General features: G+C 34.2%; 1 pseudogene; it reads left to right on the top strand.

Moving 5' to 3' along the window:
- Positions 1 to 10,773: 10,773 nt before the first annotated feature.
- Positions 10,774 to 18,496, top strand: LOC149554493 (cellulose synthase A catalytic subunit 7 [UDP-forming]-like; annotated as a pseudogene).
- The last annotated feature ends 689 nt before the right edge of the window (positions 18,497 to 19,185 follow it).

Below are 19,185 nucleotides of genomic sequence, written 5' to 3'. Positions count from 1 at the left end.
CTCTTACTGGAGCTGATAAAAACAAAGTATATATTAATAAATAATTATTATACATTGAAATAAAATATATGTAAATACAAAATTAATTATTTTCTTAATGCCATCAAATAGTCACTCTATACATCCACCTTAAAGGCTAGTGAACAATCGGGAGCAATAAGGCCCTACAATAATTCAATCAATATAATCACTCAATCATACTTATAAATATTATTTGAGGTTTCAATACTAACTATTATAAATAGCAACTAAAACTATGAAAACTCTTTCATACCTCAATCAATGGCTTTGAACTAGCTATTGTGGGAGCAACTCCACGATCAATGGACTGGCGAAGATTAGGAGTCTCTGACATCAACAACTAAAAATCATATAATACAATTTATATATATATATATATATATATATATATATATATATATATATATATATATATATATATATATATTTAATGAAATATAATGTAATCAAATGAAGTAATTTAACATAAAAAAAATTTACCTCTACGAAGCTCGTATCATATCTAGGCTCAGAGTCCCTTGTGAATGTTGATGGTCCAATAGAGAACTAATGCACATGCATAAATTTTTTGTTAGCCCTTCATATTATTACTTAATAAATATATGTATTAATTAAAATGATTAAATCAATACATAGCTATCATCTCATTAATGGGATGTAGAATGGGACCAGGGAATCTATACTAGGGCCATCAACACTTTTACCCTAAATTTTGACCAATGTCAAGACATGCTAATTGATTAGTCATATATTATAGATACAAAATGTGATCAAATTAGTTTATTACAAATGTTATTTACTTGTGTGTCAATGCCAAATGTCTCATTGAGGAAGTCATCCATGACTAGCCAATCATCCATAGTGTCTCCAATGTGACTTCCAAATGTGCATAAGGATCCACATGACATGCACATGTGACTGTGGTGTAATAAGAATGCTCCTCAACTAATGAGCTGATATAATGAATAAGGGTCCATGTCAAAGAATTTATAATCCATAGAGTCGACATGTTCCTTCACAACTGAAGGTGTAATGACATGCTCACCCTATGGCATGACAATAGGCTCCTTACCTACACTAGGGTCACGATACACCCCCAGGCTCTCAAATTACAACTCTCCATCTCTACCCTAATAATATAACATGTCAAAATATTAAGGATCTCCCTAAGGACAAATTCACAATAAAATTTGCTTAAGGAATGTATTGGAGCCTCGTGATTATTGTAGGGAGGGGCATCAAAGACCATCCACAATTTATCCCAAAAGTTATTTCTCTTTTAACATGCCAAATATCCAATTGATCACTAATAGAAGCTAAGTAACTCATAATGGACTCAAGAGAAGATGCCAATTGTACTCTCATAGGATTAGTTTTATTTTGATCTTGTGGAGGGTTTTTAGTTTGATTTTGTTGATCAAGTTGAGGATTTCATTGTTGATCATTCATATTTCTTGATAAGAAACCAATTGCATTATAGAATACTAAACAAGCTTGAAGAAAAACTGAAAAAAAATACAAAACAATAAAAAAACAAGGTTAGAAGAATACTCAATGAACCCAATCTTGATTTCTTGCAACAAGGAGGTATTTTGAAGAGGAGAGCGAACAAAGCTTTCACCTTCTAGAAAACACGTGTGCATTGTTGATAGTAGAGAAGGCAACCAACAAAATAAATGGGAGAAAATGAAATGGGTTACAAGTTGTATTCCTTTTATATGAATTCACATAGCACATACGTGCTATAGGAAATTTTGAAAAACTAATATGGGTGTCATCTTTTTGGCACCACAACTTGGTGTATTCGCCCAACTCAAGGAGAGGTTTTCATGGAAAGGATTTAAAAGAGATGTGTTCCAATATGTACAAGAGTGTGTAGACTATTAGCAAAATAAATTTGAACACACTTTACCTACCGAGTTACTCCAACCCTTGCCTATACAAGAACATAAGTGGAAAAGTATCTCTACGGACTTCATCACTGAACTTCCAAAGGTAAATGAGAAGGATTGTATCTTTGTGGTGGTTGAAAGATTGATGAAGTATTCACACTTCTTCATCACTATCTCCTTAGAATTTTAGGCCACCCAGGTAGCCAATTTATTTTTCAGAGAATTTTCTCGTATGCATGGGTTAACTCAAAATATTGTTAGTGATAAGGATGGTCAGTTTATTAGTATTTATGGATAGAATTGTTTTGGTTGGCAGGAACAGAATTGTCGCCAAGTACTAGCTACCACCCTCACATAGATGGACAAATAAAGATTGTGAACAAGTGGCTAGAATTCTACCTCTGAGACTACATTTTGGCACAACAACGAGCATGTGTCAAATGGATGCATTTGGGGAATATTGTTACAATACCACTTACATGTCCAATGGGACAACACCCTCAAAGCCCTTTATGGGTATGAATCCTTTTCATTTATTGACATAGTACTGAGTGACAACAATGTACCAAGGGCAAGGGACTAGCTTTAGGGAGGGCAAGACATCCTAAGATCCTTGAAGGAAAACTTAAAAAGGATGCAGAATAAAAAAAAGATGTACACTAATAGAGATTGGATCAAGAATTTTTTTGAATTTGGAGACTTGGTCTATCTCATACTCCAGTCATACATGAAATCTTCATTGAAGGAAAAAGGGAAAGGAAAAATGAAGCCACATTTTTATTTTCCTTATTGTGTAGCCCACTGCATCAATGAATTTTCCTATGAACTAGAACTTCTAGAAGGAAGCCACATCCATAATGTCTTTCATGTCTCTTACTTGAAGAAAGTTATGAGATAGAAAATCATAGTAACAACAGATCTTTCACCGCTTAATGAAGAAGGGAAGCTCATATTGGAACTAGTCAAGATCATCAATGTACAAGAGAAGACTCTACAAAACCATGCCCTAAAGGAATACTTTGTACGCTAGAAACATTTTTTCTTCGATGATGCAACATGAGAAGGTGAACATATTCTTCATCATCTCGCACTACATTTTCTTGAGGACAAGCAAATTTTGGGATGGGAAGGCTGTAATGTTCACATCATAAAATAAATAATTAATCAAACCTTTTTTTATGTGCCAATTAATTTAGTATATCTCAGACCCATTTTTATTTTATTATTTTTGTAGGTGTGGTCATCAGCTTTATTGTAAACCCTCAAGAAGTTCCTCCAAAGGATATTTAAGTACAACATGTAGGTAGTATTTGATATCTAATTTGGATTATTTTCTTTATACTATGAATTTTAGTTGGGATTCTCTCTTGTTTTCTATTTCTGAAGTGAAAGATCTTCCCTATTTGGCTCTCTTCAGTTTTAGTGAGATTCATCCTCACCCTATTCCATCACTGTATTACTTTTCTTTGGATTTGAAAAACTTGGAATACCATTTTATTTTGGAATATATCTATATCTATCTATGTTTATTATACTCTGGTACCTCTTATACAATTTCATGAGCTTTCCATTCATCTAGAGGGCTTAGCATTACTGCATCTAAAGGTCAACTCTATGTCACATTTCATGCTCACTGAGCACTTTGACCCATTTTTGTACAATAACTTCACCCTCACCATACAAACTCCTAAGAGAAATCATACAACCTTCAATTCCCCCTATATAAATTTCTATCTCCACCATATGGCCCCATATCTAACCCATACAGACTCATATCTAAACCATATGACTCCCTTTCCTCAGTCGTACGACCCATTCAGACTTCTCTATATGGTCTACTAGCTAAGACCCTGATTCGGTGGATAATTTCAGTAAAAATTGAACTGTCTTTAAATCTCCAAATTTTTGCACCATCAAAAATATCTCAGCATCCTGATTCCAACGCAACTTGAACAGAGCAAAAAGGAGTCCATTTGTGCAAGTAATGCTTGGTCAAAGTTTTGGTCAACAGGCAGACTAGAGAGCTAGATAAGGGGCAAAATCAGACCATCTCAAAAGTGGTTAACAATGGATTTCAAAATGAAGAGCCTAATGAGAGCTTTCCAACGGCGTTCGTTTCGTCAAAAACGGACTTCATATGTGAAAGTTATGGCCATTTAAATTTTGGAGGCAAAATGTAACTGTGATGATGTCATCATGATATCAGCAACTCAAGTGATGACACATGTCAAAAATATGAGCAAATAAAATAGTGCCACATGGCACCTCAAGCTCGAATTTGGTGGTTTAAAAATTTGTTGAGGAGGTTTGAAACATCAACCTCTCATTCCCTACTTTCCCTCCTTGCCACTAGACCATGTAAAGCATTTAGCAACTTTATAACAGATTTTCTATTTAAACTATGAATGCTGCCAAAGCCATTTGAAAAGATGCATAGGTGGGAGTTGAACCCATGAATTGGCCGCCCCTAAAATAGCTACATGCCAATACACCACTGATGTGGCTTGTTAAATGCATGGCAGATGTGTTATTTAGTCCATATCAAACAACAGAGCCCCCTTAAAATAGATTTATTTGTTATTTTTAACAACATTAACCCCTAAAATTATAATGCCAAAATATAAAAAATGGCAAAGGGGGTTATTTGAAGGGGATATTTTGTTTTATATCCTTAATTGATTTTGAGCCAATTTAGGAAAATTATTTTGTATAAAAAAAGGGGGGTAGGATGTCATTTTGGAGGGCAATCAAAATTGGAGAATTATTGTAATTCTTGAAGGAGACTTGTAGAGAAATTGATTTTTAGTGAAGTTTTGAAAGAATAGAGAGGTCTTGTAAGGAGATTTTTGAGCCATTCTTGTACATCAAATTTTTGTTGCTGTCGAAGTGCTCGAAGGAATGGACTTGGTGCATTTGTAATTGATTTTTGAAGATTAATCGGATCGGTCGCACTCTATTGGAGCTGACCCAGAGACATAGTCACACTTGTGGTGAACTTTGAAATCAAACTTTGTTTGCACTTTCTATCTTCTTCTCTCTCTCAATTCTATTTATTTCACCTAAAGTCTTTGATGCTTAATTTCATTTATGTATAATGTATAAAGACTTCTGCTAATTTGATTTTATTTAAGCATTCAATACTGCAATTAGTCTAGATCCATCCATCAGATAAGACCCAAACACTCCAACCTCTAGGTCATACATCACCGCTAGTTCACTTTGGGACAAAATTGGGTATACAATGGTATCATGTCTACAACTACACGGATGAAAACATCTCAATAAACTACTCCAACACTATCCTATTAAACTCCACCTATCCTTACAACACATAGGATACTATAAGAAGAATCATTACTATTTATTTGGAGAATATTCAAATGAGGCTATTTATGTACTCTAATAATTTATTAGAAAGTTTAAGCCTGGAGATAAATGAATAGATCCAACTCAATGAACTTGCTAAAAGATATAAATATTTGATAGATAAGATAGTTCATCCATAAAACAACTCGCTAATAAAGTTTGTTTTTAATTACTTTGAAATGTTTTTTAATTTGTAGAACTTTTAGATTATGTCACTTGAACTATGTTTGTTGATGAAACCTTTTTATATAGTACAAAGATCTAGTAATGTTATTCCCTACCAGGGAACCCGAAAGGACAAGACTTAAAGTTACTAAGTTTAGTGGATTTTTTTACATGTCTAGTTTACATAGCTACCATAACTTAAGTTCTCAAAGTCCTAACAGGTTCCTTAATGTTGTTCTTTAGGATACGACATCTAGATTCATTCACCTATCCACCTAATTTCATGTGAACTGTTTAGTTAACTACTTACCACATTTGAAAGGAAAACATTTCATTCTAATTCTATCATTCGAAATAAGAAATATATAGAGAATCATTCAATATAATTTAAATAAGAACATCTTTCTTCTTTCAAGACGAGTTTGCCTATTTCAAACCAATGAAATCATAAGTAGTAACTTTTCAATTCAAATAAGTACAATCCTAACTTCATTTACATCAAGAAATAAACCTTTTCAACATAAGGTGATTTTTTTTTTCTAGTAAACCTTCTTAACATAATAGAGAAAATGGTCAAGAACAACATTGTTTGGCTAGATGCAAGACATTACATAGTGATCCAAAATCTAACATTGATGGCTCCCACTCGCATTCCTATTCCTGTCGAAGGTTAAATTCAAATTGGGTTGTCTGCACCTACCACAGGTTCCTCTCCTATGTTTGTTCTTGTCGAGGCTTCTGCTATTGAGCTGGGTGTGGATCTTGCCATTCCCATCTATGCCTATGTTGGTGTGGGGGTGTTTGATGGTGAGGCGACAACCTCCACTATGACCAAGCTTGATGTGGGGGTGGTTGGTGGTGGGGCAGTGGCTTTTGCTACAACCTTGCTCCTTGCTACAACTGTTAGGGTTTCTAGCCCCCTTCCTACTATATGTGTTGATGGCTCTAATGTAGCCATTCCTATTGTTTCCTCTCCTACCCATGTTGCTGGTCACTTTTCTATCTCCTATGTAGATGTGGTGGCCTTTGAAGCTAGTATTGATCCGGGTTTGAGGATGGGGTCTCATCTGGTAGTGGTTAACTAGGAGGTTGTGCCTGTTCTTGTTAGTAAGTTGATTTAGCTTCACCTTGATTTTGAAATTGTTGATTAGGTCAACACATATTCTAATGATTTCTTTTCTATTTTTTCTATTTATCACTTTAGGGGTATTTGGCCCTCTCTTGTAGAGCTACATGCTTGAATATCCAAAATTTGGAAACCACTCATCTCCGATTTAGTTCAAATCTACCCTATTGCTAGGGATTTTTTTATTATGAAATTTGCTAATGTTGAGGATAGGGATGTTGTCCTATATCGTGGATTCTCTTGGGAGGAATGGTTCCCCCTAATGGCGAAACCTCGATATCTAGCTTTTGACCTGACTAGGGAATTCTTCAATAAGATTCCTCTTTGGGTTCATTTTCCAAATCTTCCCCTTCATCTATGGTAGGAATTAGTCTTGGAGACTGTGAGGGAAGGCCTTGGGGATTCCTTAATGGTTTATTAGGTTTCATCCAATGTCTTTAGGACAATGTATGCTTGTATCCTTGTGGAAATGGATATCTCTAAAGGGATCCCTACTATGACTAAGCTGCCTTCTCCAGGTGGTTCTTAGATCCAACTTCTTGATTATGAAGGTATCCCTTTTAGATGTAGGAAGTGTCACAATACTGGCCATCTTTTAACTTGGTGCTCTACTACTAAGGTCAAACCGAAGAAATTATCGTCTTGGTGGTCGGGGGCTTCAGATGATCATTATACAGTTCAGAAAGTTGGTTTAGTTGAGGAGGGATTGAATAGTCCTTCACATAATGATCTCACTTTGGTTGAGGATTCTGTTGATATCTCAGATGTTGTACTTGGTATCCACTGTATAGTTTTGTATCAAAGTGTAGTTGATGTCTTATCTCCTATTAACTCTGTGGTTCCTAACTCTTCATCTGGGGGATTTCTGGGGGTTTACAAGGATTGATAGAATAAGGCAGGCAAGGTGGACTATAGTTAAAAGGAAAAAAGGAAAGTTCTCCTATCCATCATTTGATATGTCCTTAAAATATCAAAATAAAGGACCAAAATGTAAATATTGATGGTCTATTTGTGCCTTGGGTTTTTTTCCCTCTTATTGGGATCTTTAATGTGTCCCTCTAGTTTGTCAGGTGGTTTTCCATAGTTGTCTTTAATTTTCATTGCTATATTTTTCTTGTCCCATTGTACAAGGTTTTGGGTCCTTTCAAAACCTATTTTTACTTAATCAAAACATAATAGAGAAAATGAAAAATACTGTGTGTGTGTGTGTGTTCATAATACAAATTCCCCATTTACATTCCTTTAAATTATCATCCCAAATTATATCACTTTTTCTTATAGTTACATATAGAACATTATACCTTTTGGGTTTTCAAATTTACATTATTCTTACACCAAATTGTCATAACAGAAAGATATATTCCTCCACACCCAAGCTTGACTTGAAACATGAATAGTACGTCAAAATGATTTACCACCCAATCACATGGACAATTTAAATGACCCACTCTCTCATGCTAGGAGATGGGAATATGATCCACATAGGTTCTAAGAAAATCTAAGATTAGGCTTCATTAAAAAAAAAAGTGAAACATTTACACAGACATCCAAAGACAACAAAATAAGAGAGGGCTTAGAATGCACTAGGCGAGTGTTATTACAATTTCCTTAATGTTGGGATAAACCCTTGAACTTGATGTAGGAGCATCGAGCTTGGATTTTGGTGGAGTTATGATTTTCATGGTTAGGGATGTGTTGGAGACACATTGGAAAACCTTTCCTCATGATTGTATAGAGATTGGATGGATTGAGTTGGAGTTTGAACCGTTTTTACCTTGTTGTTGGAGCTGTGTTTTTTGGTTTCTAGGTGCCTATTGCAAGTTGTGTAACTAATTTTTTGCAATAAATGAGAGGATGAAAATTTCAACCATTAAAGAGGGCCTATATTAATTAATTTTATAAAAGGTTCAAGGTCTAATTCATTATAAGTTGGGAGATATCAAAATTCTCCTGGAGTATCAATTTCTTGTAGTTTACACGATAGGTTTCTATGCATGACTTTCGGGATGGATGCACATATATCCTTAATGAATCAGAATTTAAAAATTTTATGGGTTGTATAGGACCTAAATTACTACCTTATTTTTAAAGGAAAAGTTCTAATTCAATCGGGGCTAGGAGATATCATGATTTTTTCTCAGGTATCAATTTTTGGACATTTAATTATTGTTGGAGGCCGACTTGTGGCTCTTCAAGTATTTAATGGTAGTTTTATTTAATTTTTAATTGCTAGGATAACTTGTGGCATAGTTGGGTATAAGTATGGGGTCTTTTGAAGTATTTTATTCATTCATTTGAAAGAGGAGTGAGTGTGGAGAGTAGCTGAAGAGCGAGTTTTTCCTAATTCTATGGACAGAGCATCGAATGTGAGGTAGTTTACAGGAGGAATATGATGGAGTTGTGAGTGTGTGGATGGAGTGTTTAATGTGATGCAATTTACACTTGGATCTTGGATAAAGTTGGAGCAAAGCTAGGGCTATAGCTAGAAAATAAGGAGATTGCTTGGTGGGCTTGCAAGCACAAGTTTAGATTTCCTTGGTGGTTTCTTCTAGATTGTTGTTATGTTATAGATTTGGGCTAGCTAGGATGTGTTTGGGTTGAATCTTGAGGGATCTTGCAAAAAAATTATTGTAATTGCTTGTATTTGGTCGTAACCAGGAAGGCCTTATAGCCCAACACATTGCATGTAACAATTATTTTATGAATAAATTATTGTAATTTGGTATCAAATCTTGCATTGTTATTGTGTTTCTGCTATGTGGTTATTTGTTGGGGGCTAGGACATCTCCTTGGGGACTCTCCTACCTTGTGTTGCATCAGAACTAATGACAGCATGCCACTCTTATGCCTTTTATAGAATGACATATAGTCCCAATACTCCAATAGGACAAGTGTGGCTCAAATTATTTTGATTAATCTGTTAATCTCAAACCCCTAATAACCCATTCATTTAATTAATATTTCCACTTGATTACAAAATCAAATGTAGAGTCATCCTAATCAGGGCATTGGTCTCTACTACATAGGATCCTCTAATGATCGCTTCTAGGTCCTAGCATCTATGGCAAGCCACTCACCTAGGGAACCTAACCCTACTCCACACTCATACCACAAGAAAATTCAAGAAGAATAAATAAGGAATCATAGCTTTTGATAGTCCTAAACTCCAAATCAAAACATTTTTAGAGTGATGTTTACTTAACAAAGTGTGTCAAACATTTCAACACTTAAGAACACATCACATAATAACATATGAGCCAGCAACATGGAGAATATTTAAAAAACATACTAATTCAACCCTACATGCCTCTGGCGACCTTAAGAATCATGGAACCAATGTAGGAGGTCTAACTAAGTTTCAAGGGACCTAATAGAGGGAAAAGACAAGTCATGAATTTCCATTGTAATATACAAAAATAAAAAGGGCTAAAAGAACCTTCATTGTTATAATAATACTTAACATCTAATTAGTTTAGCCATTCATTAATTCAAATTTAATAACTTAACATCCTAACTAAATTAAAGAACTATTAAAAATTAACCTTCATTGTTATATTAGAAATTTATTATGATATTTATATATTATAAATAGAATTATGTTTTAAAAAAGATTAAGGACAAGAACAAAAGTTGTCATGCCCTATTACATCATTGTATTTTTTGTGAGTAATACTATAAAAAAAATATAAGAATACAGTTGAATAATTAATATTAATAATTAATATTAATAATTAATATTAATATTAATTCTAAAAATAACATTTTATAAACTTCTTACTATTATACACAAGTAAACCTTGTTTGTGTTGATTCATAATATCTTTTATATGTAGTAGATAATAAAATAGTACAAAACTATTTATCTATTTCACATGTGAGAGAAACATATAATTTTCGTCCAATAGTCAACACATATGGAGTAGAAACTAAGCAAAGTGGCTTTAAGCAAAACAGTAGCATATGTTTATGTCATCTACAAGTAAAACCATAAGGAGAAAAAAGACAAAATCATAAGTAGCATTTAAATAACTATTGTACTATTATACTTCAGTAAAATATTTGATACCAGTGTGTATTACACATGGTATTTTTTCTACTATTGTCAAAACAATGTAGAATTTTCTCTTTATATAGAGCCAGAATGAATTGGCTAGAGTACAATCTAGTTAGCTTCTGTAAATGCATTCTGAAGTTTTCTGATCAATGGAGACAAATGCTTGCAGTTATGGTCCTTTCAATGAGAAAATCATATACAAATAGAATCTTAATATAGCTTATGTAGCCCTTCACTTGCTACTTCTACTATGTTTCCTATCCTATTGCCTACTGAATCCTTTCCATGGTTCTTTTGGGTTTTCAATGATAGCTTCTGCATGTGAGCTTTGCTTTTCTTTCATGTGGATTATGGAAGTTTGTTGGGTATAACACATATCAGAGAGGCTTTCAGAAAGGTAGAAATAAATGTTTATTGTGTAATAATATTTTTAGCATCAACTTTTCATATTATACTCTGCAATCTATCATCAGAATGAAAGAGATCAAAGATAAAATATTGTTCTTTTTGTTGGGTATATATGTGAAGCCCAACAGTTATTCTTTTAGTATGCACATTTTATTATTGTTTCCCTCTAATTGTTCATCTCTTGATTTCCTTTGGGACTCTATAAATATGTATTGGAGGTTCATTATTATGTATTGTATTCAAAGAGCTGAAGCTATAGCTGTGATGTAAAGTTCAAACATTTACATTAATAGAGATCTTCCCTGCAGTGTGGACTGTAGCCACAATTTGTGGTGAACCATGATAAAATCATGTGTTTGTGTCTTTTATCTTTATTGTTGTTCTATTCTTTCCAGTTTACACTTTTGGGGAACTTCACAATTGGTATCAGAGTGTGGCGTAGACGCTGGAAATGATTTTGGTGTTTGAAAATCCAGAGTCATGGAAGATTGGCGAGTGCAAAAATTCTTGGGACAAAATTTCAGTTTGTGAAAAGTTCAGATGTGTTTGTTACTAGTCAAGCAAGACTTGGTGGTAGCAATTGATGGAAAAGAAAAGAAATCGGCTACAATGAAGGATGAAGAGTGGGATAAAACTAATGAAAAAGAAAAGGAAACAATATTTCTTTCTTTATCATAGAATGTTTTATTCAATTTTCACAATGAATCTTTGACCAAGGAATTTTAGGATAAACTTGAAAGTATGTATGAAATGACCTTAGCTGCAAATAAAATATTTATTATGAAGAAGCTCTACAAGCTAAAAATGAAGGATGGGACTATGATGTCAAATCACATAAATGATTTGAACACTTTTCTATGTCAAGCAACCTCGGTTGGCATGACACAAGATGATGAATCTAAAGCTATCATCTTGTTGTGTTCATTACCTGATATTTGGGATCCCATTATTACAGTAGTTAGTACTTCTAACTCCTCAAAGAGCAAGCTGGTCTATGATGAAGTTATGAGAACTCTACTTAATGAGGATATGTGGAGAAACAACAAGGATTCCTCATCCGATGAAGCCTTGACGATGGTCAACACTGAAAATAGAGGAAGAAGCCAAAATAGAGGAAGGAACAATCATCATAGAAGATCAAAATCTGCTAGGCACTCAAGGTCAAGGGAAAGGAAAGGGGGAGACTGCTGGTTTTGTGGCAAAAGTGGTCATGTAAAAAAGGATTGTAGAGGTTACAAGAGAGCACAAGAACAAGTGCAAGAAAGTCAAGCCAACACCATATATAACAAAGATGATAGTGTGCTGATTTTATCTACAATGGAGACTACTTCAGCCTCATGGGTATTGGATTCTAGTGCATCATTTCGCACCACTTCATGTATGGAATACTTCTCAAATTATCAAGCAAGTAAGTTTGGTGAATTATACTTGGGTGATAATAAAGCATGTCAAATAGTAGGAAAAGGAGATATTTTATTATTTTGAAAGGAGGTGTTAAATGGCTATTAAAAGATATGTTTCATGTTCCAAAACTAAAGAGAAATTTGATTTCCGTAAGTCAGCTATATGCACAAGGTTTTATCACTTCTCTAACTGATTCATGGAAAGTCACAAAAGGATCCATGTTAGTTGCAAAAGGAGACAAGATTAGGAGTTTGTATATTGTAGAAAATATTGGTGAAGTGGGGGCTGCCATGATAGTTGAAGATAACAATTCTGAATTGTGGCATCAAAGGCTCAGTCACATGAATAAAAAGGGCCTTGCTATTATGCATAAAAAGGAGCAATTGATGGGGTTGAAATCAGTTGACATACAATTTTTTGAACATTGTCTCTATAGAAAATAGAAGCGGGTTAGCTTCTTGAGGACTAGACATGAAAAGAAAGGTACTTCTTTGGGACTTGTTTATTTTGATGTGTTCGGACCCACCAAGGAAAGCTCTATTGGAGGAGCAAACTTCTTTGTCACCTTTCTTAATGATTGCACAAGAAAGGTATGGATTTACATATTGCATAATAAATCTAATGTTTTCATAAAGTTTAAAAGCTTTAAGGCTTTAGTTGAAAATCAGATTGGCCACAAAATAAAGTGCTTGCAAATAGATAAGGGGAAGAGTTTTTCTCATTGGAGTTTGATTTATTTTGTGCGGACAATGGCATCCATAGAATTAAAATTGTTCCATTCACCCTGCAAGAAAATGGAGTAGTAGAGAGGATGAATAGAACAATCCTTGAAAAATCTTGTTGTATGCTTTCTAATGCTAGTTTAGGCAAGGAGTTTTGGATAGAGGCATGTAATACAGTGGTTTACTTAATCAACCGAAGTACCTCTTTTCAGTTGGAATTTGGCATAGTAGAGGAAGAGTGGTTGGGAAAGAAAATCTCATATTCTCACATCTAGGTGTTTGGATGTGAAGCTTATGTACATGTACCAAAGGAGAAAAGAAAGAAGCTAGATCCAAAATCACAAAAAGGCATTTTTGTGGGCTATCATGAAGACCAATTCAGTTTCAGAATATGGGGTCTAGTTGTTAAGAAAATCATTAGAAGTAGAGATGTTGTCTTCAATGAGAAGGTATTTCTAGCATTACACAAGGAAGAAAATATGGTATGTGAATATGCCCCTTTCTCTATTTTTGATAATAACTCTAATGCTGACAGAGATCAAAACAATGTTTCTTCTAGAAATTTATCCCCAAATTCAGCTCTAGTTCCTACCCCTCTTTCCACTTCATCCACTAGCATGTGGAGTCATTCCAATACTACTAGTGAATAGAGTACTGAAGAATTAGGCAATCACAATCTTAATGTGGAACAGGGTAATCAATACACTTCAAATCAAAGTAAAGTAAACAATCCTCTGCTTAAAGGTGGAGATTTTGGGATAGCACCTGTCTTTCATGGCAGTAATATGGAACTTCATAGTTCTAGCCCACATCACCAACTCTTTACTCCACATTCAAATGAAGTTTTACCCACTCATAGCTCCCCTGCTCACTCTTATGGTTAGCAACACACCTTGGATGTAGATATGGATAATATCTTTGCTAAACCCATAGCTCATGTTGAAAGACTTTGTGATAGTTCCATATCACATTCCCTATATGAATAGACCTTTAATATTGGTGTTGAATAGCCTAAAGTGTGCACAAACTATCATGTGACTAAACATGGAGTTAAAATATTTGGAGATAATGAGTGGCTCAACACTTGGCGTCAGGACATTATAAAAGACCACATGCATGGTTCCACCTATCACTAGTCTTAGTAGGTTAGCATGTCTTATTCAACCACTCCAATCGACACTCAAGACACATCAACCGTTCATTCCTGACACCTTTTTTATCGCATGTCACATAGTCCAATGCACAAGGAAGAACTATGATGTCACAAAAATGCACATAAGATTTCACCTTGGGTCCCCTCTCATGCTAAACTTCGTCGCACGTATCAGCATCATATCCACACAGAGCCCAATACTGATGCACATATTCCAAATCACATGTAGACTTCTTTTGATAGAGACAATGTCATTCCAAATGAATATGGTCATTGACAAGAAAGTGATGTGGCTCCAAACATTTAGATGAATTTGGGTAATAGAAATAAGGGGTTGAATTCATAAAACTCTCATAAGGACAATAGGATTGAAAGTAATATTCATTCCAATCCTAATGTGGAGAAAATTCAAAATATTAGTATAAATCACACTAATTCACAAAAGAATCATTTTACATCTTCTAAAGGTAGTGATTATGAGTCGATAAGAAAAAAATTTCATGAAATTGACAAGGGACATACTTATGATAGTATACAAAATAGTGATAATATTCAGGGGTTGAGAAAATCAACAAGATAGAGAAGGCTTCCTGCTCAATTCTCTGATTATGAATTCTTGTACTTCGAAGAAGCAGAGCAAGAACTTTTTCTTTTAGACCAAGTTGAAGCAACAAGCTTCAAAGAAGCCTACAAAGCATTAGATTCACACAAATGGAAGGCAACAATGTAGGAAGAGATGGATTCTCTATTACAAAAAAAAAACTTTGGATTTGGTTCCTTTGCCACCAAATAAAAAAGCACTCAAAAATCGATGGATTTATCGGTTGAAAGATGAAGGCAAAAATTAGAAGTGGTGTAAAGCCAAGCTGGTTGTTAAAGGTTTCGATCAGCAAAAGGGCATAGATTTCAATGAAATCTTCTCACCCATGGTCAAGATGACTACAATCTCGACTATTCTTGGTTTAGTTGATGCTCATGATCTTGAACTTGAACAACTAGATGTCAAAATGACTTTTCTCCATGGTGATCTGAAGGAAGAAATCTACATGATGTAGCCCGATGGATTTATTAAATGTGGTAAAGAAAACTTATATTGCAGATTGAGGAAGAGCTTGTATGGTCTCAAGCAAGCTCCAAGGCATTAGTACCTCAAGTTCAATCAATTCATGATTGAAAATAACTTCATTCGGTGTGAATCTAATCCATGTTTCAACTACAAGAAATTACCTGATGGTTCCTTTATTCTTTTATTGCTCTATGTTGATGACATGCTTATCACTGGCTCATCTATGTCACTAATTTCAGAATTGAAAGAAAAGATTTTAGAAAGGTTTTTCATGAAAGACTTAGAGGCAGAAAAAGGGATACTTGGCATGGATATTATCTGTGATAGACACAAGAGGGAAATAAAGCTTTCTCAAGAACACTATGTTCTCAAGGTACTAGAAAGATTTGGCATGGCAGATGCCAAATCGGTTAGCACTCCTCTCGCTAATCATTTCATATTATCTTTAGCCACGTGTACCAAGACACAAGAAGAACAAGACTACATCAAGAACATCCCATATTCTTTAGTGGTAGGTAGTCTTATGTATGCAATGGTTTGCACTTGTCTAGATATCACCCAAGCAGTGGGGGTTGTCAATAGATTTATCAGTAATCCAGATAAACAACATTGGGATGTAGTTAAGTGGATCTTAAGATATCTTAAGGGCAATCCTAATTTTGTATTATGTTTTGGTGGCAAAGACACTTCACTCAGAGGTTAACTAATTTAGATATGGCTAGAAATTTAAACAATAGAAGATCTACTACTAGTTATGTATTTATCTTTGCCAGAGCAACAATCAGTTGGCATCAAAGTTGCAACAAGTGGTCTCACTTTCTACTACCGAGGCTGAATACATTTCTCTCACTGAAGGAGAAAAAGAGTTGATTTGGTTGCAATGTCTATTTGGTGATTTTGATTCTCCTCAACAAGGACTAGCCTTGTATTGTGAAAGTAAAAGTGTCATTGACTTAGCTAAAAATGTAGTGTTTCATAGCAGGACTAAGCATATTGAGGTACGATATCATTTCATTCAAAGTAAACTTGACGAGGGAAAACTTTAGGTCATGAAGATTAACACCAAGGAGAATCCAGCTGATGCACTTACAAAAGTTGTCCCACAAGAGAAGTTCAAATTCTATTGAGCTTCTCTCAGCATTGTAAAGAAATAATAGTAGGGGAATTCAGGGGAGACTCATACATTATAGTAGTTGGACTTCAAGTGGGATTTTTTTGGGTGTATATGTGAAGCCCAATAGTCATTCTTTATTATGCACATTTTATTATTGTTTCTCTCCAATTGTTCATCTCTTCATTTCCTTTGAGACTCTATAAATATGTATTGGAGGTTCATTATTATTTATTGTATTTGAAGAGCTGAAGCTACAACTATGATGTAAAGTTTAGACATTTACATTAATAGAGATCTTCCTTACAGTGTGGACATAGCCACAATTTGTGGTGAACCACAGTAAAATTGTTTGTTTGTTTCTTTTATCTTTATTGTTGTTCTATTCTTTCTAGTTTTCACTTTTAGTGAACTTCACACATTTACGTAGTTTTTATAATCATAAAGTGAAGATATTATATATTTAGTCCTATTTGACACAATACAAAAACTTGGGTGTTATGTTTTTGACTTGTAGATATAGTGGAGAATCTGTTTCCAAGCTTCTTGTTGTGGATGTTATCATTAGTATAATAGAGCCATCTAAGGAGTCTACATTGATAACTACCAATACAGTTCTTTCTGTTCTTCCACTTGATTATCTAGTAGGAAAATGTGCTTGTTTTATCTCAGATGATGGTGCATCTCTCTTCACTTTCTACTCTCTTGTAGAGACTTTGAGCTTTGCCAAAAAATGGGTACCATTCTACAAAAAGTTCAAAATAAAGAACAGGGCACCCTTCATGTATTTCTCTAAAGAAAATGAGTGATATGATATTGATTTTTTCTGAGAATGGAAAAATATGAAGCTGATGGTGATTTGATTAAAATATAGAAATCAATAGTTCCTATGTTATTGAATCATCATGCATCCTTAACATTGTTCAATGATGTTTTGTACCTGATGAGTATGAAGGTTTCAAGAAAAGGATAAGCAGAGCATTGGAAGAAAAACAAGTTCCACCTGATTTCACTTCTCATCATAGTGTTGATGGGTTTGTATATAAAAGCTCAGATGTTAGAAACCACACAAGTATAGTACAGGTAATAGGGAGAGAGAATTTAAAATGCTTGTTTGTTATGTTTTTGTAGTATAATCTTTATTCAAGATAGTAAGAGTTTCTCTAGTTGATGAACATCTCACACTATTATTTGTTTACCCTAGATCTATAGGTTATTCATGAAAATAAAATGGTTCATGAAAATGAAGTTGATGCTCTTCCCCACCTCATATTTTTTTCTAGAGAGAAACTCCCCAAGATCAGCCTTCATTATAAGGTTGGCACCATGAATGTCATGGTTAGTAGATTTTCATTATTTTATCTTGCTAGAATTTGTTTACAATGTTTCTGGTATAGATTGTGTTTGAAAAAGTTTTAGAATAGTTGCTCAAAAAACCAAGTTGAAATTTAATAAGGCAATTGAGACTATATCTATTGTTATTGTAAATATAGAATATACAATATTGTAATGTCAACTATGATGTTCATAACATGGCATACACAATATTATGATGTCAACTATGATAGGTTTGAATGGTACTGAGTATGTACTATCACTTAACATGATTTTTATTGATATGATGTGGTGTTTAGTTTTCAAGAAAGAGTCTTAGCGTTGATGATAAATGCTCCTTTCACACTAAATTTTGACATTGATATGCATGTCAGTGATTGTAGAGCTATACAACATGCTATGTGTTTTTCCTTGATTGTAAATCAAAGAAAGAATGTGGTTTTATTCAATTCCCTCAAGCATTCCATAGAAGTCTCAAGGATGATCCCTTTAAAAACCAATTGAAAATACTCATAGAAGTAAGAAATCAATCACTATCTTTTGAACTGATTATTCATGATCTCTATAGCACTTTTGGTTGAGTTTATTACATGACTGTAGATGTAAAAATGGAGATGTTGGGTATTTGCAGGCTATTGAGAAGGGATCAAATGCAATCCAAGGCCCTCTTTAGTGAGGAACCTGTAGACACCTAAAATTTTCCAAATCATGTGTCTTGACCAATTAAATAAATATTTATTATTTATTTAATTCCCTTACCTTTAATTAAATAAATTTAACATTTATTTAATTATGTTCATCCTTTCTTGATTTAAATAATCTAAGATTTATTTAAATCCTAACCTATTCCCCTTGCATGCTAACCCATTCACTTTAATTAAGTACTTCATTTACTTAATTAATCCTTTCCTAATCCCACTTGGAATTGAATATTAAATTTAATCCTATTTGAGCACATGGTTCCTAACTTTAACCCTCATCTAACCTCACTTTCCTAACCTAACCCATCCTTCTAACTTAGGTCAAACCACTTATCCACTAATTAATCCTAGTTTCTCATATAATCACATCCTTAATCATTTGTACAATCCTAATCAAAGGATTAACAAACCCTAGTCACATGTGACATGTGACTCTTACACACTTAATCTTTTGTCCCCCGTCACATGTGAACCAAATGTCTCACACATGTGTGAGGAAACATGATCTTCCACACCTCTTACACATGTCATTGATCCATCACTTCCAAAGGTTTCTCACACATGTGTGAGGAAACATGAGCCTCCAACCCTCTTACACATGTCATAGACATGTCATATCAAAGGTTGCTCACACATGTGTGAGCATCTTTACCCCTTTGAA

The sequence above is a fragment of the Cupressus sempervirens genome, chromosome 5 (assembly GCF_028749045.1).
Source record: "Cupressus sempervirens isolate cs-2001-9-10 chromosome 5, ASM2874904v1, whole genome shotgun sequence".
Lineage (NCBI taxonomy): Eukaryota > Viridiplantae > Streptophyta > Pinopsida > Cupressales > Cupressaceae > Cupressus > Cupressus sempervirens.
The sequence above is the reverse complement of the archived record's forward strand: the minus strand, read 5'-3'. Positions and strand labels throughout refer to the sequence as shown.